The 25,579-nt window shown below is 42.7% G+C and overlaps 1 long non-coding RNA gene across 3 annotated transcripts; it reads left to right on the top strand.

Annotated features, from left to right (window-relative positions):
* The first annotated feature begins 3,976 nt into the window (after positions 1-3,976).
* On the top strand, positions 3,977-24,103 carry LOC122464897. 3 transcript variants are annotated; one of them, XR_006289313.1, is made up of 5 exons: positions 3,977-4,060; positions 6,886-6,973; positions 8,351-8,477; positions 8,996-9,085; positions 10,026-12,006. It is a non-coding gene; the product is annotated as an uncharacterized LOC122464897 (long non-coding RNA). The 3 variants fall into 3 exon arrangements; XR_006289311.1 differs by having other exon boundaries at positions 3,995-4,181; XR_006289312.1 differs by lacking the exons at positions 8,996-9,085; positions 10,026-12,006 and adding an exon at positions 23,559-24,103 and having other exon boundaries at positions 3,995-4,181.
* The last annotated feature ends 1,476 nt before the right edge of the window (positions 24,104-25,579 follow it).

Below are 25,579 nucleotides of genomic sequence, written 5' to 3'. Positions count from 1 at the left end.
CTTAGGAGAAAATCTTTCTATTTTAAAGACTCCACAAACTGACTTCTGCAGTTCAGGGAGGAGGAACATCACAGACATTTCTTTGGGCCCTTCAAAGAGACCTCCAACAAAAGAAGGCAAACCAGACGTGACTTTCTTGTTATTCGTAAGGGAAACCAAAAGAAGAACCCCCCCCCCAAAGTTGAATAAACAAAAAACCTTCAGGTTTCTTGATACCTTAGAAAAAGGCAAAAAGGAGCACAGGCCCTATGTTATTTTCTCCTTTGCAATTAACCTGCAATAACATGGGTTAAATATCTACAGTGCATTTAAGTATTAGTAAATCTTCCTCAAACTTCAGTTAAGTTTTGCTCCAACTTCCAGTTGGTTCTGAAAAGAGGCCAAGGTGGGGTTTATTGGCAGAGGAAGGGGAAGAAGGGGCATTTATTATTTGTGCAGGGACTGACTCATATTTTATCTGGAGCAGTTCACTCATCCATGCCTGGGACACCAACAAACCCCAGCCTCTCACAAAGCCAGCTGTGGTCAACAGTGCAACAGCTGGATGCCAATTAAGGAGAGGTGATGAGACACCCATCAGCAGCTGGAAGGGACCCAGCTGGAGCATCAGCACCTCTGGGAAAAGAAGGGGACTGAGCTGGCCAGCCAGGCTGCTGTGGCAGTTCTTTGTGTCTCCACTGGGCAGGGAAGCATTCTGTGTCCCTGTCCTGTCTCTGTGGAGAAAGTGGCAGGAGAGGTGACCATCACTGCTGCCTCCCTCCACCCACAGCAGACAACTGAAATAGGGTGCAATGACTGAGGGATTAGATAGACAGGTCACCCCTGCTCCAAACCACTTCCAAAGAGACATAAGCTAAACTGGGAAACAGCACCCTTCTTAGGGACTAAGAGTCTCCACACAGGTTTGTTCTAGTATAACTATAGTGGTATAATTACACTAGTGTAGTTATACCAGTAGATTTCCCCATGTAGACAAGCCCTTTCTTCAGCTTGCTCTGCTCCTGTAACTCAGAAAGGAAGCCCATCTAGCTTAATTTGCTGTGAAGCATAAGGTGAGATGGGTCTAAACATGTGTTGGCTGTTTATTGTTTTAAAATCATATTCTCTAATTCCTTCTTCCATTTGCTACTTAAACCCAGTTGTTTTCAGAAGGCCCTTTGTCACTGGATAGCTCTGGTCATAGGCCCCCAAAGGGAAGAGATGCAAGTTTCCAGTCAGACAAGCATGGCAATAAGCAGTTAGCATAGATGGGGTGTTATACCCAGACAGTTAAATAATTCTACCCCATGACCAGTCAAGGCCCGAGGCCTGATACGTAAGGGGGGCACTGAGATGCCAGTAATGGGACAGAGGTGCAATCGGTCCAGTAACCATGGCATCCATCATAAAACCCTTAGAATTTGTCTTGAATTTTCCCGGCAAGGGTGTAAGCCCAATTTTCTTCTCGTTCTCGCCCTCTTGAATCATGTGAATGAGAGGAACCAGAGGGCATGTGTCACTTGCTGGTTTGAACTGGAGTAAATGGTGGAATTTCTGTAATTTGAAGTCTATAAACCAAGATTTCAGGATTTCAGTAACTCAGCCAGAGGTGGGTGGGTGAAGTTCTCTGACTTGCAATGCACAGGACATCAGACTAGATCATATGATGGTCCCTTCTGGCCTTCAAGTCAATGAGTCTATGAGGTGCTTAGCACAAGCAGCCCCCCTGGGTTTTGCCCGGCTTGACTCATCAACAGTTTGTGTCTATACTTTTAACTGTTATTGTTAATGATGGTGGCTAGTGATGGCAAAAATAATGGGAAAAAAATCACAGCTTGGTCCTGGCAAAAGCTGTTAAATGTATCATGTTAGATCTACAATAACCTCCATAAATTAATGGCTCACATGATTGTCTTTTTATAAATGTTATTTTTAGTCTTTACAAGGATGTTATATCTTCCTGTAATTGCTTGGATGCATAAGATTGCAAGGGGGAAATCCTATATATAAAAAAGTTGATAACATTGTTTAAAAGTGATACACTCAGATGCACACAAAATCCCCTCTTGCAAGTAACATTCCAGGGGGAAGGTTTCAGAGTAACAGCCGTGTTAGTCTGTATTCGTAAAAAGAAAAGGAGTACTTGTGGCACCTTAGAGACTAACCAGTTTATTTGAGCATGAGCTTTCGTGAGCTACAGCTCACTTCATCGGATGCATAGCATATCGTGGAAACTGCAGAAGTTTTTTCATGCAGTTGCTGGAGTTTCAATCTGCACTAAGGACCTATCCAAACTGTTGTCAATGGGTGGTCTTTCCATAGACTACAAGGATTTGTACAGGCTGTAGATGTTTGCCAGGTGTAAATAATGATATTGTTACTTCCACAAGGAAGCAAGGACCTGCTAATTTCATTTCCCTAACATGCTGGTGCTGTTCATATAATATTCAGTATTATTCATTGCAGCAGACGTACTTTAAATATCACTTCGATCAAAACAAGATTTCTGCAACTCAGTATATCACAATCCCCAGCACCCTAAATATGGGGATTAACTAGCTCCTCTTTTTGTGTGTGTGCTTTTTGTCTCTAATGATGCTGAAATCTTGAATGGCACTATGATGCAACGATGCTTTACCTTCTCCTTGCTGTTTTTGTGTACCAGATTGCTTCAGGTAAGAAGTAAATAAAATCCAGGGATAGTATAGAGGGATATTTTTGAGGCTGGGGTTAGGTTGCTTAATTCTTTTTATTATTATATTTTTTCCAGCTCTTTTTTCTGGAGCGTTCTAAAGCTTCCATGGATTGCAGTAGAAATGCAATATTTGGTAGGCAAGCAGCCCTGAAGCCAGGGAGGTTCTTTTCTGCTTCCATGGAAAGCCATTCAGATTTGGTTAAATTATAAATGATCAAAAAGCCCATTTCACATATGTGTTTTCCTCAGTAGAGCTTGCTACGGCCTGTTGCTAAAAACAAACAAACAAACAAAACAATCCAAACATTTTCTGTTCTCTGCATGGCACAGAGAACTTAAAACACTTTAAATATGGCAAATGTCTAAGTAACTGAAACAGGGGCATATAAAAGAATGTGTCGACCAATCTCAAATTAAGGTGTCGCTACCTACGGTGACACCTATAATGTATAACGAATTTTAACAAAGGGAAGAAAGCATGTGGTTTATATTCTACAAAGTGATACATTCAAAACCAATAGGAAGTGAAAATGTGTAAGGTGAACTTAATTAAAATGTAGTATGGACTAAACAACCACAATGCCTGATTAATTTTAACATTATTATTACTAATAATTATAAGTATTAATTATTACTATATGTAAACACGAGTCAATCCTATGATTTTACAAATCAAATGTAGAGATTATCGAGCTACTGGTACAGAGTCATGCAGAGCAATTTGTCTTATATATTGATTTAATTGTGCCCAACCTTATCAGTCATTAACCAAGCAAATGAGTCAAATGACTTTATATTGCAGCATTATAAGTTATGAAAAAACATACAGAATCATCAAGAAATGTGAAGGGGCTTTATGCAAAGTATCTCTCCTACAGATTGGGTATTTGTGCTGGCAGCTCAAAGTGCTGACAGAGAAACTGCCACTTCAGGAAGGTCTCAGAGTTGTGTCAAGTTGGCCAAGGACCACAGCGCAGGGAGGCCTGTGGGAAGTGGCCTACAGAAATAAGTTGTTGATCAGAGCTAAACCAGCAGGTGTTCGTTATATGTCCCAAGATGTTTGGCACAAGACACAGTGGCCTAACATATCTTACACAATCTGGGAGGGCACAAGACGTTTTGCACAAAGACCATGGAATTTTACAGAGACAGAGTTGCAAGAATTCCAGCATCCAGATTGTGGTAGGACAGTTCAAATTTTTCCCAGAAGCAGGGGTCACTTTCTGATTGGCCCACAGCAGCTTTGCCAAGAAGAAACCAAGCCCTGAGAATCTGTATAAAACAGGCAGTTTGGGTCAGCGCATCCATGTGAAGCTCATATATCTGGATGAGAGAGACAGCGAGTGGGACTGTCATCTCCTGGCTACAGACAGCACCCTCAGTCTGGTAACTACTAAAGTGACTTCCTTCATGCTCACCCTATTAACTTTTTCTTTAATGTTCTGTCTAGGGAGACGGCTGTGAGATCCAGAAAGAGAAGAAGAACACAGCTGTCGTAACCCATTGCGTGAGTGAACTACCTGAATGAACTTTCTAGTGAGCTCGAGAGACTACTCAGGGCCACTGTGATGCAGAGCTGGAGAACAGGCCTTCATGCCAGTTTTAACAGATAAGTGGCACATTTACATGCATTTTGTTTGCCACAATGAAAACTTGGTTATTGTAAAGCTACTTGAGTTAAAACCATCTGCAGGATAATTCCAGTTATCTAAATTCCTTGTACCCAGAAATCCTAGTTATCTGAATTCACAGTATGTCCCCCCTGTAGTGGTGTGTTAGCTAATCACCCAATGATTAACTAAGCATAGGGCTCTGGGAACTGTGATTTGGCAGGATTTCTGGAGTTAGGAATGATGGCAGTGAGAAAAAGGGGAAAAAGTAGGGGAGGAGAGAAGAGGTGATGTGAGGGAGAGAGAGAGAACAGGCAAAAAGAAAACAGATGAAGAGACTAAGGCGAAGGCTGAAAGGAGAAGGGTTCAGGGAGAGAATGACAGGCTCAGACAGAAGAGAAATTAAGGGAAAGAGAACAGGGCAGGAGGGAGGGGAAAGAAGGGAGGCAGAGAGGAGGATAGAGGAGAGAAAAGTGGAAGGAAAAAAGGAGGAGAGATGCAGGAAGAGGTCAGTTAGCTACCTGAGACCAGAGCCACCTTGGTACTTCTTCAAGGCATCCTGGCACTGATGCCCTGGGCTCTACAAGCACGAGTAAAAATAGTGAAGGGTAGGGCTGGCTTACTCCCTCGGATCTGTCAGTGCTGGGAAATCCTCAAGCAGCACCAAGGAGGTTTCTGTCTCCTGCAGCCCCTCTGCCCTCCTTTCCTCTCTCATCTGTCCTTCCTTCCCCCTTTTCCCTCCTCCACCCTCCTCTCTGCCTCCCTTTGGGCTCTGTCCATACAGCACCTTGGGGACCACCGTCACCTTAGCATGCAGGAGCGAAGCATAGCTCAGCCCCATCCCCTCGTCCTACTCTCTCTGGCTTCTAGCACTAAATTCTCTAGCACTTCTTCTGTTTGTCCAAATGCCTAGTTATCTGAAAGTTTGGATCTTGCCCAGGCTGGTCAGAGAAACAGGAGTGTGCTATAATAGAATGTGTGATGTATACGTGTATTTCACTAACAAACTGAATCTTTGTTGTCTAGAAATTAGGGTAACTGGGTATGTGATTCTGAGTGTTGAAGTTGGGAAATATGTGTAAAAGGAAATGTTTCCTCCATATTAGATAGCTGAGAGACACCCTGAGTTTAGCCGGGAAATCCTACAGAGTTTGTCATTGAGGGAAATTCACAGCTTCTTTCCCAAAAGGGGGAAGAAGCTTTGAATTGGCTGGTAAGCTAAAGATTGTTCCCACTATCTGAATATTGAGTTAACCTTGAATATTTAGTTCAAGTGGCCTAAGAGCAAAGAATCCTGGTAAACTTCCAGAGAAATTCAAATAGTTTGAATCATTATCTACACAAAGTGTGAAAACTAATTGCAGTTTAATTCTTAGTATTTAAGTAACTTGATTGATTTTCTAAATAGTAATTTTAGAACTATTTGTTAAAACTACCAGAGGTGCTCCTTTAATTCCACTGGGGAACACGATTGATTAGAAGTGGATAAAAATCTGCACTAAAGGATTCATAGTTCCCGTTGGTACCAAAGTCAGTTTCCCAAAATAATAAAGAACTAGGGTAAAGTTTAACTATGTAACACAATTGTGATAAGGCCTCGAATGAATTTATGTGATTCTTTACTTTTTAGTGTTCATTATTATAAATTTCATAAACATGAATATCCAATCACCTTTTTTTTTACTTTCTGTAATTTCTGAATTGCTTTCAATTCTATCTTGGCTAATAAAATATAGAATTGTGCAATAATTCTCCTCTAATAATTCTTATTTTGGCTAAGGAAAAAGAGATTAGCACGAGAAACCTAATTTAAGACACTCAGTTAACATTAAAATTAGTTACAGAAAATGTGTTTTTAAAATATATTTTGCATCACACAATCATATTTCTCTGAAATACTCCTAGGAGCTGTTCAGCTGTATAGATAAAATAATTATTAAGAGAATACATATTATAAATACCATTTGGATGAAAATAATATTTCTACACAGTGGTGAATTAATGCACAGGTCCATGGGGCCCAGGCGCCCTGCCCAATTTGGGGGCCCCCGTAGGAGCACCAGAACCTGTATAGAAGTGGGGGGTCCACTGGAACTGTGGCCCCATCCCCTGCTCCTCCTCTTCCCTGTGGATCCCACCCCCTGGCAAGGCCAGAAGATGGAGCCAGGCCACAGTAAGAGGCAACCAGGGAGCCTGGGCCACTCTGGGGAGCCCCAGACCCTCCACTTGCCCTGGGCAAGGGGCCAGAATGCCCAAGGGTAGCCCCTGGCCCATGTCCCAGCCCCACCAGAATGTGCCACCCAGGGCAGGTGGAGGGTCCGGGGCTTCCCACAGCAGCTGGGGCTCCTTGGGCAGGTGTGACCATGGCCCAGCTCTGGCTTCCAGCCTGGCCAGGGGGCAGGACCTTGGGGGGCAGTGGAGGAGCAGGAGGCAGGGCTGTGTGGTGAGGGGAGTGTCTGTGGGGGTCCCAAAATGTTCTTTGTGCCCAGGGCCCCAATAAATTTTAATCTGCCTCTATTTCTACAACTCAATATATCCCCAGTGTCCTATAAATATAGGGACTTTCTGCCTCCTCCCTGTCTTTCTGTGTCTTCTCTGCAGTGACGCTGTGTTCCCAGCTGACCTTCAGCCATGAAGATCCTTTATCTGCTGTTTGCTGTTTTCCTTCTAGTGCTCCAGGGTGCACCAGGTAAGAGGTAAATGAAAATGAGGGATGATACAGAAGGATATATGGGCGTCTATACTAAGATTGTCTAATACTGTCTATTAGAAACGTGTTTCTGACTTTTTGCTTAGGAGCTCCAGCGGCTCTGAAGTTTGCAGACAATATGTGAAATTTGGCAGTGGAATTGTCTGGATGTCAGGGATGTGTCTTTGCTGCCCCGAAGAAAATACATAAAGATTTGACTGAATTATGACCAGTGCAAAAAATATTGCCATCGTGTTTTCCTCAGATCTTTCTGAGGCTTGCTGCTTAAACCACCCCGCAGTCTCTCTGCACTGCACGTACTCTTCCTCTAACAGGCAGTCACAGAACTGAGCATCAGAATGGGATATAAAGAAGTTGAGGTGTGGCCAACTCTTGTTCAATACACTCGTTGGTGTAAGACAAAGTACACAGAGTTAAAATGTAACTTCTGCAGCTGGCTAATGTTCATAATTAGGTGCCTTTCACAATGTCTATTATAAAGTCAGGCCTCATGTCCAACTGAGAGGTTACACAGCTGTGAATGGAACACAGATCATTAAAGCAGCAACCCTTCATCTCAGTGCCTTAGCCCCACTCTCTCTGAGAATCTATCAATATTATGTACTTGGCTGCTTTCTAAGAAATTATATTATCTGAAGGTGGGACAGTGTTTGCAGACAGGACAATGTATCTGATTAGATTGCACAATAACCTTCAGTTAAAAATGTTCTAACCTAAATCGTCTACAAGCTTTGGGTGTGCACATTGGGGCTGCATTTCCAAAATAACAGGCCCTTCATGTGTAACCAAAACCTGGCAACTGGTCATGAAGACATTATTTCCAAGTGAGTTTTCAGAAAAAAATAAAAATCTGCACAGAGTCTCACAGACAGGCATGCTTTGAAACGGGAAGGTTTTCTGTTTCAAAAATGTGTAGTCATCCAACCCAGTACTGAGCCAGTTCTACCCTACTTCACAAATTGCATTTGTGATACTGCCTGGCACATCACTGCCAGAGACAGAGGGAATCAAACCCACAGCAGCAGCCACTCAGGGAACTTGGAGGTCTGAGCAGCTGCTTTCCATTACTTAAAGGCAGAGGGAAGCAAAGGACACCATGCTGAGAGCTACCGTTCTCAACTCTGCAGCCCGAGAGCCAGCGCCCCTGTTTAATTCACTTGCTCCATTCACTTCTTAGTGGCAGCCACGGCATGGCCACAGAAGCACACACATTTCAATAGCACTAATGCTGTGATAAATGTTTGGATCTGAACGTTTGGGCCCACACGGTCGGTATGAGTGAATAAGAAATGCCTGGAATCACGGCACTTATTTACCCAGCGCTGCGGAACGACTGACTTTTTTTTCTGTGTGCAGAATTCTCGCAGGCTGAGAGTCCCTACCTGCAATGTAGACTCCATGGGGGTGACTGTTACTTGAAGAGATGTCACTTCAATTTTGAAGCCATTGGAATATGTGATAAATATCAGGTCTGCTGCAAAAGGTAAGTTCAGCATTGCACAAGGCAGACATTGCCGTGTGAACAGAAATGACTGTTCCTCTCCTTCCTGCATCTGAGCTGCAGTTTAATGCTCTCGGAGGCCCAGCACATGTGGCCCAAGGGCAGGGTCAAAGGGAGGCTTCAAGCCACTTTTGTGCTGCCACCTGGGTGCTGGAGTGGTCCCAGTATGTATTAGAACCACCCCAGTGGCTTCTCCTACATAAAACAGCCTCACCCAGGCTGCACATGAGCCACTGCACAGCCTGTAGCAACCCAGACTTTCTGCAGTGCTTAGTGCTACTGGGATTGCCTCCTTAGACATGCCAGCCTCCAGAACCACCCCAACTCCAATGGTTGCAACAGGGACAGAATAGACCTATTATGGCAGCCATGTGCTGCTCATGCTTTGGGAGAATTGCCCCCCAAACCCCTTTTACAGACTTCATATTCTGCCATAGCTTCATATACGGGCAGGTATTGGGGCCAAACACCCCATTGTCTACATTGCTTTTATATTTTAGAATACAGAAATCAAGCAGGAAAAAGAAAAGTCTGGAGCAGAGAGTGTGGGGGCTGTGTCTACTCTGTAGCAGTCTACAGAAGAAGTGAAGGTAACTGTTAGAAATGGAACAATATCTATAACAAATGGGATACGGAGGAAATAGCAATCAATCTAAATAGGAAGTAATGAAGTGCAGCAATATGAAAAGGGAAGAATCCCCAGCTGACAGGTATAAGGACAAGAAAGCATTGTTTTAAAATATTAGGAAGAAAAGAAATGCTTACAATGGTATAGACCCATTCCTAGATGTTGAAAAAAATGTTCATAATAAGGCAGAAAAGGCAGAAGTGTTCAATAAATATTTCTGTTCTGTATTTGGAAATCAGCAGGTTGATGTACTGATATTAAATGAGGCTGGTGACGTCTATCTAGTCCATTACTAACTAAGGAGGATGTTAGCATCTGCTAGGGATAAACATTTTTAAATCAGCAGACCTAGATAAGTTCTGCCACAGAATCCTCAAAGAGTTAGGTGAGGAGATCTTTGTTCCACTGATCATTTCTGATACATTTTGGAATTTTGGGGAAATTCCAGAAGATAGGAAGAGCGATAATGTTATACCAATAGGCACAAAGGACAGGCAAGATGACCCAGGAAACTAGAGGCCAGTGAGCTTGACATCAATCCCTGGCAACATAATAGAAAAGATGACTCAATCAATAAAGAATTAAAGATTAGGAATATACTTAATGCCAGTGAACAGGAATTTTATCATATTAGGTCTTGCTAAAGAAACCTAATTTATTTTTTAGATGACTTTCAAGGTTAGTTGATAAATATAACTGCCTGGATGTAACATAGTTATATTATTGCGAAGAGTTTGACTGAGCACTGCTCAAGATTCTGATTGAAAACCTAGCACCATATAATGTCAGTAAAGCACACATTAGAATAGAATAGAATAGAATAGAATAGAATATGTTGTCAATGGGGAATCATCATCTATGTGGGTGTCCCCAGTGATTTTGATTAAAATGTATATTTACAGGGAGAAAATATCAGGTTCTCAAGGACTCTAATCTAGCAGAGAAGGCAGAACAAGATCCAATGCCTGAAAGCTTAAACCAGACAAATTCAAGTTAGAAACAGGACACGGATTTTTTTACAGTGAAGGTGACTAACAATTGGAAGAAGCTACCAAGGAAATGAGGTATTCTCCATCTCTTGGTATCTTCACATCAAGGCTGGATGTCTTTGTAGAAGATAATTAAATACAAGTTACTGGGCTCAATATAGGGGTAACGGGGGAAATTCTATGGCCTACCTTGTACAGGAGGTCAGACTAGATGATTTATTGGTCCCTTCTGGCCTTAAAATCTATGAAATTCTGAGGAAAAAATGGCTGCAGTCAGCTGAGACCCATTTTTTATACAGCTTGCAAACTCTAAAGCTACAGCTTAATAAAAAAAGAAAAGCCTAAGAGTTTGGTGTTTACTGACACCTGAGGGTGGGTGTAAGTTTGTGTGTGTGTAGGGAGAGTAAAAAAGTAAATAAGGTAAAGTATTTTTGAACTAGTTAAATCACAACTGTCAGAATATTGTAAATGGACACATGTCCTAGGCCTCCCTCAAGGATCCATCCAGACAGATCTCGTGTGAAGAATATTTGAGTGGAAACCAACAAATTCATTAAAATTGCAGTTAGACCAGCACAGTGTAGCATGTCACTGGGCTTCCTTACAGTATATGCGGGTCCAGACGCTACTAATATTAATGCACATGAGGAGCTACATTAAAATATGGTAGCTTGTGTATGAGAGCTTGCAGACTGGAGATGCTGTAGAACACATCACTGTGCTCGGCGCTATCTTGCCCAACAGATTGGGGAATGAAGCAGACATCTCCAGAATGAAGCTCATGGGTCTCTAAACACTGAAGGACCAGGCTCTCTATCTGGGGCTGTAACAGACTCCCATTCGCTGTAGATTAGGCACAGAGGGGAAATTTAATGCACGCTGACCAGTGTGTGACACAGACATATTATCAGAGTGCTCAGTCTTCTATATAATTAAAACAGCATCAGTCCACAAAGGATTTAAAGCCATTTAAGAGCTCATGAATCCTTTAGTCCTTAAAGCAGCTCAGTGTACAGAGTCTTAACCCTTTATTGTTCCCCTTTTGAAAACCAAGGGAGGTAGTTGTAAATATCTTGGTGACGTCAATGTGAACACTAATCAGAAGGTTTTTGAATGGTTTAAACATCAAGGTTCCTATGTAAAGTTAGACTGGCCACATTGTAAATCTCTAAGCTTTTTTATTCCTGCTCTGCTTGTTTCAGACATTATCTGTTATAAATTATACAGGACACCCAGCTTGGTCCTATTAATGTTGCATCAAGTACAGCTCCCTGAGAAGCAGTTGGGAGGGTGAGAGATTTTCCCACCTACTAAAATATGCAGGTTGGGGGGCAGGTGAAGCTGGGAGCACCTTTGGCCTGCAGAGTGAGAGCCAGGGAGCTAGGCTGGGGTGACCATGCTTGCAGCTGCTCGGCAACCGTCCTGGCTGATTCACTGAGCATGCCCAGATATCCCTGCTATTACCAGGCCAGGTTACTAATATGGAATTGCCCTCAGAACAGAGTTGACCATTGATAGAAATGGAATTTCCCTTTTTCTTTAAGAGTAAGTTATTTATCACCTACATAATTATCTGTCATTTTAGCTTCAGCTGTGCCTAAGGTGTGTTTGATAGAATAACTGTGCCTGGATGCGCGTCATGCTTTTTTCCATTGTAGTTTTTATAGGCAGCCAGTTCACCTGTTTGGATACATATGACTATCCCCCTTAAAACTCTGGGACAGAATGTTGCAGTAGGGAAAATGACATCCCTGTGCTGGAGTTAACCAGGGATCCCTTCACTCACCATAGAGTGACAAGGCAATTCCTTTGCTGCCTTTTGATTTGAAATCAAACATCATAGTATTTCTGTTCTAAGGAAAACATCTCAGATGTCAAGAATTATAACATTCAAAAACCAGTCGGAGAACACTTCAATCTCTTTGGTCACTCAATTACAGACCTAAAAGTTGCAATTCTTCAACAAAAAAACTTCAAAACCAGACTCCAACGAGAGACTGCTGAATTGGAATTAATTTGCAAACTGGATACAATTAACTTAGGCTTGAATAAAGACTGGGAGTGGATGGGTCATTACACAAAGTAAAACTATTTCCCCATGTTTATTCCCCCCCGCCCCCACTGTTCCTCAGACGTTCTTGTCAACTGCTGGAAATGGCCCACCTTGATTATCGCTACAAAAGGTCCCCCCCACCCCCCCGCAGCTCTCCTGCTGGTAATAGCTCACCTTAAGTGATCACTCTCATTACAGTGTGTATGGTAACACCCATTGTTTCATGTTCTCTATGTATATATATCTCCCCACTGTATTTTCCACTGAATGCATCCGATGAAGTGAGCTGTAGCTCACGAAAGCTTATGCTCAAATAAATTGGTTAGTCTCTAAGGTGCCACAAGTCCTCCTTTTCTTTTATCCAAAAATCTGATTCTCTTTCCTTCATACAGGCTACTTTTTGACTGATTATCTAGGCAGGATCTCTGGGAATCTGGCAGACAGCCACTTGCTTCTAAAATCATCAGATCCTGCTTCAATGGAACACTGAAGTGCTGTTTATTTGGGCTGTAAAAAATCTTATGAGTTGCAGAAATTCCAGAAGGGATCCTTTGTATCACCGATATAAGATTTGTTACTCTCCTTTTAATAAAAGCTTGTTGGTTTTAGATAATATTGCTGAAGTGTGTATTAGTGGGAGGCAAGGTGGCTGTTTCTATCATTCATCTCCTTTAGAATTTCATCTTGTTTATTTTTTTTTAATTTAAAATAAAATAAAAATCCCTAAAAATCTCCCTATCACATGTTATTTCCTCACCTGGCTGTTTATAGACCATGGTCCGTCCACACATCTCTGTCAGTTTCAGTGACCTCCTGTGGGTAGATCTTTAATTTTTACAACTTGTACAAATCCTTTCAGTTTGTGGTGTCAGAGGAGCTGGGTTCAGACACAGACTGACCGTAAGGTGTGTAACACCCACTGTGGAGCTTCATGGCATCTAGACCCCCTCCCTATGTTCCAAAACTCATCATCCACACTGAGGACAACAGAGGATATCAGGCCAATCTGGATTCAGGTGTAAGGCCTGATTCTCCTTCCTCTTACACAGACTGCTGTAAATCAATGGCAAGTCCACTGAAGCTACCGTTATACTTGCAATGGCATAAAACTGGTATAAATGAGATCAGAATCAAGCACACTTTTGTGCACAAAAGGACGATAAGAAGTTTGCAAAAGGAAAAGTTTTTGATTATTTCAATGGAACATGATCCTTCAAAATTCATTTCTCATCTCATCCCAATGGTTCCCTGAAACTACTTTTTGCCATTGTACCACACATCACAGATTTCAGGCAGATTTTTTTTTAATCCACTTGATGTGAAGAAATCTACATTTGAAATTTTTATCCTAGCCTTAATTAGGCAGAGGTTGTCATCTTTCCATCATTGTATTCATTGTAGTGTCATTAAAAGTCCAGCAGGTTGCACTGTGAGACAGCAGGTTCCAATTTCAAGGATGATGCTCAATTAGAAAGAGCATCTTTCTGATGCTGCTGTCATGGAGTGGTTGACAGCCAAGAATGTCAGTGAAAGACACTTTGGAAAGGTAGATAGATCGTGGGTGATGAGCCCTTGACTTCTCCCTTCCCCAACCATGAAGAGCTTATCAACTCTCAGATCCTCAAAGAGTATCTCTACACTGGGGCTTGAGGTGTCATCTTCAGCTTGGGTAGACATACCCACACCAGTTCTGCTTCAGGTCACACACTAAAATTAGAAATGTAGCTGTGGCATGCTAGTGGTGGAACTGGCTAGCCACCCTGAGTAGGATCCCAACTGAAACTCTGGACACTTACTTCGGGTGGCTAGCCAAAATTACATCTCCACTTCCAGTGTAGGCATAGACTTAGGGACACTTGGAATTATGGGGAAGTGGAGATGGGCTTAAGAGGATTTGGGTAACTGGGAGTGGTTGAGGCTGTTCTTAGAGTGTAAGGAGAATTTGGTCAGTGGGGTGGTGGGGGTCAGATGCCAGCGGGTGCTCTGAGGCAGTGGGCATGTCAGGTTGAAATTGACTTCTTCTGTAGGTTACCTCTCAGGTGTCTCTTGCTGGCTTTAGAACTTTAGAGAAACATCCATGAATTCTATCCTGTGCCAAATACAGTGGGTACATTATCTAAGAAGGATTCTTGTTCTATGGGCACATCCCACGGGTCTGCCAAAATACAGATTGTTGTAGTCAATGAACTTTTTGGTCAAACCGTACTTTCAGCGGTTATTATTACGGTCATGCTTAGAGGTCTCAGGCTAGATCAGAGCCCGATTCTGCTAGGCACTGCACATGTTCCTAGGAAAATACTGTGTCTACTCCAATTGGATTACAATCAGAATAGACAAGACAAATGAAATATTATTAATCTTATTTGATGCTTGAGGAGCAGAGGGCCAGAGAGACAAAGGTGCCAAATTTGTAAAGTTATCCGTGCACCTCAAGTACCCAGATTTTTAAAAGTTCACTGGGAGCCTGGCTGCATCTTTAGGTGCCTAAATACCTTTACAACTCTGTCCCATGGGACTTTCCCAAGGTCACACACAGAGTCTGTGGGACTAAGGATTTAGGAACTAAGCCCTGACTATTTCAGTTCCCTCTAGTGACTGAGCTATAAACCATCCTTCCTGCCTGAGGTTTATAACAATGGAAAACAGAGTGATGCTGGGAATTACTGTGTGAGAATTAAATTTTACTCTGGTACATAATATTCTAAAATAAAATAGTCTGGATGGAGGGGATCATAGAACCATGGACAGGAGCACCATGTAGGTTTGGAGACAACAATCCTTGCCAGACACACCTGATTGCTCTGTGTGATAGAATTATACAATAAGGGGCTGAGCAGCTCATCACTGATGTAACATCACAAAAAATAAATCCAGTTGTGGTATGATGCCAGAAAGAACCACAGCCAAGTAAATGTGAGAGCTGGTCTGAATGCAATCCAATATTGTCATTTAAATTTCATCCATTTTCTTTGTGGAGATTCCTAGATTGCCAGGTCAGATGGGACCATTGGGATGATTGAGTCTGACCACCTGTATAACAGTCCACAAACCTTCCCCAAAAGAATTGCTAGAGCAGATATTTTAGAAAAAACATCCAAACTTGATATAATAATGATCAGTGATGGAGAATCTACCACGACTCCTGGTAAATTGCTCCCATAGTTAATTCCCCTCACTGTTCAAAATTTACACCTTATTTCCCATATAAATTTGTCTTGCTTTCAGCAATTAGATCATGGTATACATTTATCTGCTAGATTGAAGAGCCCATTATTAAATATTTGTTGCCCAAGTAAATACTTATAGACTACAATCAAGTCACACCATAATCTTCTCTTTTTAAGATAAATAGGTTGTACTCGTTAAGTCTATCACGAAAAGGCACATTTTCTAGTCATTTAATCATTTTCATGGCTCTTCTCTGCACCCTCTCCAATTTATCAATATTGTTCTTGAATTATGGACTCCATAATGAGACACACTATTCCTGCAGCAGTCACACAAATGACAAAGAAAGAGGCAAAATAAATTCTCTACTCCTACTCGAGATTCCAGAATCACATTGGCAACTCATGTTCAGCTTCTTATCAACCACAACCCCCAAATCTTTACCAGGATTGAGTCCCCATTTTGAAAGTATGTCCCACATTACTTGTTTTAAAATACATACATTTAAATTTTTCCATATTAATATGCATCTTTTTGCTTGCACCCAGTTGACTAAGTAGTCCAGACTGATCTGAAGCATTGAACTGTCCTTTTCATTATTTACCACTTTCCCCACTTTTGTTCACCTCCAAACTTTATCAGTGATGATTTTATGTTCTCTTCCAGGTCATTGGTCAAAATGTTAAATATCATAGGGCCAAGAACAGATACCTGCGGGATCCCACTGGAAACACAACCACTCAATGACAATTCCTTGTTTACAACTACATTTTGACACTTATCCGTTTGCCAGTTTTTCATCCATTTAATGTGTGCTGTGTTAAGTTTATATCATTCTAGTTTTTTCATCAAAATGTTGTGTGGTACCAAGTCAAACACCTTTCAGAAGTCTACGTATCTTGCATCAACACTATAAATTTTGTCAGACAAACTTTTAATCTCATCAGAAAAAGCTATCAAGTTAATATGACAGGATCTATTTTCCATAAACCCAGGTTGATTTGCATTAATTATATTATCTTCCTTTAATTGAGTCCCTTATCATCCACTCCATTATCTTGCCCAAGACTGATGTCAGGATGACAGGACTGTAATTGCCCAGGTGATCCCATTTACCCTTTTTAAAAAAAAATTGACACAACTTTCTTTCAGTCTTCTGGAATTTCCCCAGTGCTCCAAGACTTATTGAAATCGACATTAAAAAAATCCATTAAAATGTCATTGAAATTTGAAATTATATTTGAAAAATGTGATAAAAGGACCCTGTAGAAGAACAAGAGAAGAACAAGTGGCCTGCAGCTGCTAGCATGGCCACTCCAGCCTACTTCCCTGGCCCCACTCTGCAGGTGCAAAGGGCTCCTAGCTTCATGTTGCCTCCCTCTAAGCTACCTCTGCTATTTTTGTGGGAGGGGAAGTCTCTCACACTCCCAGCTGCTTCTCTGGGACCTGTCTCTGCTGCAGTATTAATTTGACCTTGCTGGGTGTCCTGTGTCGGTTATGGCACAGTCAGCAGGTAACAAGAAGAATGACAATGTACAGCTCAGACTGTAGTGAGATCAGAACCTCACTGTTTCGCTGCCTGGGAAATTTAGCAGCATAACTCTACCAGTACAATTATACCACTATATTTATGCTCTGTAACACCCTGTTTGGATACTGTATTCCCCAACAAGAAGGCCTTTTCCTGGTTTAGTTATGTCCCTCTGGAAGGGGTTTAAGGCAAAGTAGAAAAAGGCACTCTTATTGTAGAATAAGTGTGTCCACACAGAGAGTTATACTATAGTTACTAGAGCAGTGTAGTTATACCAGTTTAGTTATTCCCAGATAATTTCTCCACGTAGACAAGGCCTTATATTCTATTAACAAGCACCAGAGCTCTAGGAACCTAACCTGGTCATAGGCCAGGTCTACACTGAAAATTTAGGTTGGCCTAAATACATCTCTCAGTGGTGTGAAAAATTCACACTACTGAGCAAAATAGTTAAGAAGATCTAAGCCCCTGCGTACACAGCACTAGACCAATAGAAGAATTCTTCTGTCAACCTAGGTGCCACCTCTCAGAGAGGTGGATTTACACAGCAATGGAAGAATCCCTTCCATTGCTGTAGTAAGTGTCTACACTACAGTGCTACAGCAGCCTAGCTTTTCCCCCCTTTTCAGCGAAACTCTCTTTCCTTAAAGGCTGACCCTCCATCGGTGTGCCTGAATCCAGCTACCATACTGATGCCATTTTGTTAGAGGGCCTTGGTGCAAAGTCTTTCAAAGTCCTTCAAATGACTTAAAGTAGTTGGGAGAAAATCTTTCTTTGTTAAAGATTCCACAGTCTCTTTTAGTTGAGGGCTGACGACCCTGGCAGACATTTCTTTGGGGTCTCCAAAGAGACCTCCAGCAAAAGAGGGAAGACCAGAGTTGACTGTCCTGATATTTCTAAGGTAAATCTCAAGCAGAAAAAAACACTTTAAAAAACAAAAGAATCTGCAGGTGTCTTCATACCTTATAAAGAGGCACAAAGGAGCACAGGCCCAGTGTTTTGTTTTATTTCCCCTTTGCAATTAACCTGCAATAACCTGGGTTAAATATCTTGAGGGCATTAGATCATTAGGAGGGTAGGTGAATCTTCCTCAAACGTTGATCAAGTTTCACTCCAACTTTCAGTCGGTTCTGAAAGGCGGCTGAGGTGGGGTTTGTTTGGCAGCAGAAGGGGAAGAGGAGGCGTTTCTTATTGTTTGTGCAGATGGTGTTGTTGTTGTTTTTTATCTGGGGCAGTGCGCCCATCCTGAACTGTGACACCCACATTCGCCAGCTCCTCCCAAACCCAGGTGTGGTCACCATTGAGCCAGCCAGGTGCCAATTAAGGGCAGATGCTTGAGTTCCAGTTAGTAGCTGGAAGGAACACAGCTGGAGCATTGACATCTGTGGGGAAAGAAGAGGACTGAGGTGGCCAGCCAGGCTGACATGCCAGCTCCTTGTGTCCCCAGTGGGCAGGGAAGCAACCAGTGCCCTCATCCTGTCTCTGCAGAAAGCAGCAGAAGAGGTCACTGTCTCAGCTGCCCCCCTTCATCCACAGCAGACAATTAAAATAGGATGCAATGAGTGGGGGATGGAAGGGACAGGTCGGAAAAGACACTTTTATTAGGGAGTAAGAGTGTCCACATGGGAGGGTGGGGGTAGCTCCAGTGTAACTACAGAGATATAAATATATTGGTGTTGTTATGCAGTAGATTTCCCCACTTAGCAAGCTGTTACCTGTGCCTGTTCTGCTCCTGTAACTTGGAAGGAAGCCCATCGAATTTAACATGCAATGAAGCATAAGGTTAGATGAGTCTAAACATGTCTGTCGACTGTTGTTTTAAAATAATTTAATTCCTCTAATGCTTTCTTCCGTTTGCTAAATAAATGGAGTAGGAAGGGACAGTACCTCAGGGAAGAGGGACCAGGCTAAGGCGGGGTGGAAGATATGTTAAAGGAGCCCCGAAGAAGGGGAAACAAGACGTAGGGCACTGCAGAGCACCCCTGTCCACAAGGGGGTGCTCAGGTGGTGACCGCCATGTAACGCTGGGTAACTCCCCCCAAGGCACTCATCTGCCATCTCAGAATGGGAGCTGGCAGCATGGTGTAGCCACAGCCTGTACACTACCCCATCTCAAGGCAGATTCAAAAAATGAAAACATGTATTTCCTAAAAATCAACAGCTCACTGGGACAGTGGTTACAGGAAAAGAAGTTTGGTTGGTATTTATTATTGACGTGAGTTATAAATGAATAGTGTATGCCCAGCACAGGTACAACAAGTGCTGCTCCCACTGAAGTATAAATGTCCTGTAACACACATTCTGCTGTACAATCATTGCAGGACCCTCTTGATTTTTCTCTGCACTGTCTCTATGTCTGCAGGAGAGATAAAGCAGAATTTAAGACTGAGAAATTGCTCGATTTTGGTTCTCACATTATATGGGAAAACAACAAGGAGTCTGGTGGCACCTTAAAGACTAACAGATTTATTTAGGCATAAACTTTCATGGGTAAAAACCCCACTTTTTCAGATGCATGGAGTGAAAATTACAGATATAGGCATAAATATACTGACACATGAAGAGACGGGAGGTACCCTACAAGGGGAGAACCACTGTTGACAGGGCCATAGAATCATAGAATATCAGGGTTGGAAGGGACCTCAGGAGGTCATCTAGTCCAACCCCCTATTCAAAGCAGGACCAATCCCCAATTTTTGCCCCACATCGCTAAATGGCCCCCTCAAGGATTGAACTCATAATCCAGGGTTTAGCAGGCCAATGCTCAAACCACTGAGCTATCCCTCCCCCCTATTCAATTCGGTCAGGGTGGGTGTGGTCCACTCCCAATAATTGACGGGGAGGTGTCAATACCAAAAGGGGGAAAATTGCTTTTGTAGTGAGCCAGCCACTTGCAGTCCCTATTCAAGCCCAAATTAATGGTGTTAAATTTGCAAATGAATTGTAGCTCTGCAGTTTCTCTTTGAAGTCTGTTTTTGAAGTTTTTTCATTGAAGGATGGACAGTCTCTACATAAAAGAATAAATGGACACAAATCAGACATCAGGAATGGTAACATACAAAAGCCAGTAGGAGAACACTTCAATCTTCCTGGACATTCTATAACAGATTTAAAAGTAGCCATCCTTCAATGAAAAAACTTCAAAAACAGACTTCAAAGAGAAACTGCAGAGCTACAGTTCATTTGCAAATTTAACACCATTACTTTGGGCTTGAACAGGGACTGGGAGTGGCTGGCTCACTACAAAAGCAATTTTCCCTCTTTTGGTATTGACACCTCCTCATCAATTATTGGGAGTGGACCACATCCACCCTGACTGAATTGGCCCTGTCAACACTTGTTCTCCACTTGTAGGGTACCTCCCTTCTCTTCATGTGTCAGTATATTTACGCGTGTATCTGTAATTTTCACTCCATGCATCTAAAGAAGTGGGGTTTTTACCCACAAAAGTTTATGCCCAAATAAATCTGTTAGTCTTTAAGGTGTCACCGAGCTCCTCATTGTTTTTGTGGATACAGTAAAAACCTGGGACAATACAAGCTAAGGGGAGCAGTAACTCCTTCCCACTGTACCTGCACAGACATTCCTCTCACCCAGCCAGCCTCTGGGCACGGAGAACACTCGCTGCTGGGAGCCCAGCTCCTTTGAGCCCTCCCACACCCCTGGCCAGTTTGAGCTGCACCACTCGATCCCAGAGGCCCTGCAGACAGGCAGAGGGAGAGCAAAGGCATGTACACGCCTTTGACTTTAACCCTCCCCCACCAGCTGTTCTGCCCTGTTTTGCACTTTCAGTTTTGGGTGCACTGTTTTTTTTTTAATGGTTCTTTTGCAGTAGCTGGGTGGTAGCTTGGTTTGTTAGATGTGTTTTCAAAGAACAGTTTTTTCAACGTTGGTTCAATTAAAACTTTATTTTTGATTGGTTACATTACTGTTTGTTGACACGTTTCAGAGTAGCAGCCGTGTTAGTCTGTATTCGCAAAAAGAAAAGGAGTACTTGTGGCACCTTAGAGACTAACACATTTATCTGAGCATAAGCTTTCGTGAGCTACAGCTCACTTCATTGGATGCAGCTGTAACTCACAAAAGCTTATGCTCAAATAAATTGGTTAGTCTCTAAGGTGCCACAAGTACTCCTTTTCTTATTACTGTTTGTTGTTTCATAATAAAAACAGTTTAAAATTCATCCATTGTAGCTCATCACCTCATTGAAGCCAGAAATCCCTTTCCATAAAGGTGAAATAATTTACGAAGTTTAAAAAAAGTACATAGGCAATGTCCCACTTCCAACTTCCATAGACTCTACCATACAGTTCTCAATGAACCCAGACACTGCTCTCCATGGGCAAACAGCTGGATGGACAGCCCCTTATTTTCAGGCCTGAGACTCAAAATAAGACCAATTACCATCCCAAACAATATTTCCCCAGGTGTTTCTGTTTTCTATGGTGCGTCTTGCTGACTGTTCGAACTGCCGAGCAAACATCTGCACCTCAGCCTCCCATGCATCATTAATTGTTCCTCCCTAGGTCTCAAAAATATCATGCAGAATACAATCTTTAATTAGTTGTGGTTATTTTTTCTATCATGTGACAGCTGGGTTTATTTTTTTGTGATCGTCGTTTTCACTTCGCAGCATGTTAACAGGAAAGATGTTAAAACAAAAACAGGTTTCAGAGTAGCAGCCGTGTTAGTCTGTATTCGCAAAAAGAAAAGGAGTACTTGTGGCACCTTAGAGACTAACCAATTTATTTGAGAATAAGCTTTCATGAGCTACAGCTCACTTCATCGGATGCATTCAGTGGAAAATACAGTGAGGAGATTTATATACACACAGAACATGAAAAAATGGGTGTTTATCATGCACACTGTAAGGAGAGTGATCACTTAAGATGAGCTATTACCAGCAGAAGAGTGGAGGGGGGGCTGAGGGGGGAGAAGAAAACCTTTTGTAGTGATAATCAAGGTGGGCCATTTCCAGCAGTTAACAAGAACGTCTGAGGAACAATGGTGGCGGGGGGGGGGGGGGGGAGATAAACAAGGGGAAATAGTTTTACTTTGTGTAAAGTCTCAACCACTCCCAGTCTCTATTCAAACCTAAGTTAATTGTATCCAATTTGCAAATTAATTCCAATTCAGCAGTCTCTCTTTGGTGTCTGTTTTTGAAGTTTTTTTGTTGAAGAATAGCCACTTTTAGGTCAGAAATCGAGTGACCAGAGAGATTGAAGTGTTCTCCGAATGGTTTATGAATGTTAAAATTCTTGACATCTGATTTGTGTCCATTTATTCTTTTACTTAGAGACTGTCCAGTTTGACCAATGTACATGGCAGAGGGGCATTGCTGGCACATGATGGCATATATCACATTGGTAGATGTGCAGGTGAACGAGCCTCTGATAGGGTGGCTGATGTTATTAGGCCCTGTGATGGTGTCCCCTGAATAGATATGTGGATACAGTTGGCAATGGGCTTTGTTGCAAGGATCGGTTCCTGGGTTAGTGGTTCTGTTGTGTGGTGTGTGGTTGCTGGTGAGTATTTGCTTCAGGCTGGGGGGCTATCTGTAGGCAAGGACTGGCCTGTCTCCCAAGATTTGTGAGAGCGATGGGTCGTCCTTTAGGATAGGTTGTAGATCCTTGATGATGTGTTGGAGAGGTTTTAGTTGGGGGATGAAGGTGACGGCTAGTGGCGTTCTGTTATTTTCTTTGTTGGGCCTGTCCTGTAGTAGGTGACTTCTGGGTACTCTTCTGGCTCTGTCAATCTGTTTCTTCACTTCAGCAGGTGGGTATTATAGTTGTAAGAATGCTTGATAGAGATCTTGTAGGCGTTTGTCTCTGTCTGAGGGGTTGGAGCAAATGCGGTTGTATCATAGAGCTCGGCTGTAGACAATGGATCGTGTGGTGTGGTCTGGGTGAAAGCTGGAGGCATGTAGGTAGGAATAGCAGTCAGTAGGTTTCCGGTATAGGGTGGTGTTTATGTGACCATCGCTTATTAGCAGCGTAGTGTCCAGGAAGTGGATCTCTTGTGTGGACTGGTCCATGCTGAGGTTGATGGTGGGATGGACACAAATCAGATGTCAAGAATTTTAACATTGTTAACTGCTGGAAATGGCCCACCTTGATTATCACTACAAAAGGTTTTCTTCCCCCCCCCCCCCCCCCCCCCCCGCCCCTCCGCACTCTCCTGCTGGTAATAGCTCATCTTAAGTGATCACTCTCCTTACAGTGTCCATTTTTTCATGTTCTGTGTGTATATAAATCTCCTCACCGTATTTTCCACTGAATGCATCCGATGAAGTGAGCTGTAGCTCACGAAAGCTTATGCTCAAATAAATTGGTTAGTCTCTAAGGTGACCAAGTACTCCTTTTCTTAAAACAAAAACAGAGGACTGTTTCCCTTATTAGAAAGTTAGAGGGGAGAACAGAGGATATCCCATGTTCAGAAGCCTGCCATTTACCTGTTAAGCCAGGTAGGCAGCCAGTTCACCTGTTTAGATACATATGACTATCTTCACGAAAACTCCACAGCAGAATGTTGCAGTCGGGAAAATGAATTCCCTGCTCTGGAGTTAACCAGGAAAATCTGTACTCACCATTCAATGACTGGGCAATTCCTGCTGTGCCTTTCATTTCAAATCAAATGTTATATTATCCCTCTTCTTAATCACATCAATGAATCCTTTATTCTTTCCTTTGTGCAGGCGAAGGCATGACTGATTGTTTAGGCAGGAGATCTGGGAATCTGGGAGACATCCCTTCCTTCATTGGCTTCTGCTTCAGTGGAAGTCAGAAGCGCTGTTAATTTTTCCTGTAAAGTACCTCATCAGCTGGAGAAATTCCTGAAGGAAGCCCTTGTATCACCTGTAAAAGATTTGTTACTTTCCTTTTAATGAAAGCAAGTTGGTGTGAGATCATATTGCTGAAACATGCGTGTGCCTTGCGGGATTAGGAACAACATCAGTGTATTCCCTCTTCTGCCAGGTGGTGAAGTCAACTAATAAGTTCATATTTTCCTTGCACGATCTTGTTATGTTGGCTCAAGGCCCTGCCATGGTGTAGATTGTCATAGTCATTGGCTGATTATTATGCTGGTCTGAGGTCCTTTATAATCAAACCCTGTTCTCAATTATTGTTATTATGGTCATGGTTAGATGCTTCAGCCTAGATGAGAGCCCCATAGGACTAGGCACTGTACATAGTAAAGGATGTGTACAGGGAGACTTTGGCAAAACTAGTACCTGAAACCACTATGGCTTATTACTAAAAGCAGCCAAGTCAGCAGGCTGTAAATTAGCCAAGTCAGCAGGCTTAGCTTAACCAAGACAGGAGGGGAAGGGGTTTTTTGGGTGCCATAGAAAGGGCAGCTTGACCCCGCGTCCTTCCTGATAAGAATTGTGTTGAAGTTGCTGATACATGCATCTTAGAAGAGCAGGATGTGCCCCAGGAATGTCTATTGGGGCCTCAAGGCTGCAAACTCTGGAAAAAACCCGCACCTGGTTAATCGATAATCAGAAGGAACCTCTCGCTTGACCATTGAAACTGCTTACTTAACAAGTTTGCTTTAAGGGACATGTCATTCTATTACTAATGTATAAATAAGGGGAAAAAATTTGAGGTTGTGGGACTCTTCAGGACTGGACTCTCTCTCTCTCTGGATGCATCTTGTGTTTCCCAGCGGCAGACGGGCTACCGCTGTGCCACTCGAGAGCCACACTCAGCTTTGGTAATTATCAAGGGTTGGGGGTGTTTTACTAACCTCTTGCGGATGTGTGTGTAAGTGCTTGAGACTAAGTAAAGTTTAGCTTTAAGTGAAAGCACTCTTGTGTTGTCCTGTTTGTGCTAGCCATCGATCGGTCGGACGGCCGCGTCTCCCCTGATTTATTTCCTGACACCACCTCGCACAGAGTAAAAGTTACCAGGAGCTTTGGGTTGATAGAACCCCGGGTAACAGATGGCCCTTGCCCCAAAGAGTTTACAATTGAAATAGAACAGACAAGGAAAAGGTGCTATTAACCCAATTGTTCAAACGAGTAGCCAAAGCTCACAGCGAAGAGGTGACTTACCCAAGGCCACACATGGAGTCTGCGGTAGAACTGGGAACTAAACCCAGATTGCTCAGTCCTGTCTAGTGACTGAAGCATGAGACCATCCTTCCTGGTTCAGCTTCACAGAAAAGAAAAGAGGAATGATCCTCGCAATTAGTATCCGAGAAGTAAGTTCTACCACAGTAGATCAAATTGTAAAAAAAATTAAATCTAGAGAGAGGATAATGGAATCCCAAGCAGGAGCAGCACCTGGTTTCTAAAGGAGAACCCTTTTTAGACACCCCTGACTGCTTTGTGTGGTACAGTTATAACCTTAGTGGCCGAGCAGCGAATGATAGACATAAAGTGTCTGAATTTCTCCACACCTGAAAGGGCCAAACCTTGCTCACCTTACTCACTCAAGTTTTCCCAACAGGCCACACTTCCCCTTCCCCTTGTGTTCTGTTCTTGAGGGGATGCATGACCTCCCATTCCCCTCTCCCAGGAAATGGTGAATGCCTCTTAATATGGCACATTTAAGGCTAGATATTCAATAGCTGCCAGTGGCCTAGAGATCAGGGTAGGGCCACGCCTGCATGAAACGAGATCCCCTGGGCACTTGTCCATGGCCTAGACACACAGAGAAACAGACTCCTGTCAAAAATGTTGTCCACATGGAGGAAGATCCAGCAGTGATT

Source organism: Chelonia mydas, chromosome 3 (assembly GCF_015237465.2).
Source record: "Chelonia mydas isolate rCheMyd1 chromosome 3, rCheMyd1.pri.v2, whole genome shotgun sequence".
In the NCBI taxonomy this organism is placed as follows: Eukaryota; Metazoa; Chordata; order Testudines; family Cheloniidae; genus Chelonia; species Chelonia mydas.
The sequence above is the reverse complement of the archived record's forward strand: the minus strand, read 5'-3'. Positions and strand labels throughout refer to the sequence as shown.